The sequence below is a fragment of the Sinocyclocheilus grahami genome, unplaced genomic scaffold (genome assembly GCF_001515645.1).
Source record: "Sinocyclocheilus grahami isolate Dianchi unplaced genomic scaffold, SAMN03320097.WGS_v1.1 scaffold161.1, whole genome shotgun sequence".
Classification (NCBI taxonomy): domain Eukaryota; kingdom Metazoa; phylum Chordata; class Actinopteri; order Cypriniformes; family Cyprinidae; genus Sinocyclocheilus; species Sinocyclocheilus grahami.
The window spans coordinates 1,936,068-1,937,089 of record NW_015505340.1 but is presented as its reverse complement, the minus strand read 5'-3'; positions in this window follow the sequence as shown (position 1 = coordinate 1,937,089).

The window sequence follows — 1,022 nt, the reverse complement described above, 5'->3', positions numbered from 1 at the left end:
GCATGACGCTGATTGATGACACGCAAACCTCTGCATTCATCACTGCCTGTGGAATCTCATAGGAAGACCTGGAGAAGGTTGTTGCATCTTCTCCCTCTGATGAACAGAGCAAAGGGGCAAGGGAAAGAAGTACATTTGCACTGAAACCGCTACACTTAAGGCTAAAGGTCAGGGTCTGTGCTACAGTCTATATCATTTTCTGTTCTGAAGCAGGGGTAAAATTGAAAACATGACCTGGAGTCCCATATCCGCAACCTCTAAACTCAATTGCACCTAGTGGTTTTCGTTACCAGAGCACCATTAAAGGAGTCATATGATGCGATTTCAATTTTTCCTTTCTCTTTGGAGTGTTACAAGCTCTTAGTGCATAAAGAAGATCTGTAAAGTTGCAAAGACTAAAGTCTCAAATCCAAAGAGATATACTTTATAAAAGTTAAGAGTCAACCACGCCTACCTAAAACGTCTCGTTCTAACACACCCCCACATGTCTACGTCACGATGTGGGAAGATTTACATAACGCCACCTAAATGTTCACACAAAGAAAGAAGGCGTAACTTTTATTCTCACTGTAGTATTGTTGTTGCCGCCGCCGCCATGTCGTGAAGACACTGTGTGTTTCGTTGTGAAAGCGAAACTACTTTGTTTGGCCTTCCAAAAGAGGACGATATCCGCTTCGTCATGCCTGGAGCTGATCCGTGCTGATCGCTGAGGAAATACATCAACTTCGCGTTGTGGATCGCCGGATCGGCTTTCACCGTGAACGAAGCGGAGTCCAGCCCGGGGTCGTCACATGTGGTTGCCGCAAACTTGCTCACTCAAGCTGGCCTCGGCTCACTCTAGCCCGCCATGTGTGAAGCTGTGTTTTGTTGTGAAAGCGAAACTATTTTGTTTGGCCTTCCAAAAGAGGACACAACTAGAAATCAGTGGTTACGTTGTATTTACATCACTGTTCCAGAACAGTTCAACCGAAATATTCCGATGTGTCCAGCACATTTTATGGAGGACTGTTTTCTGATCCTGG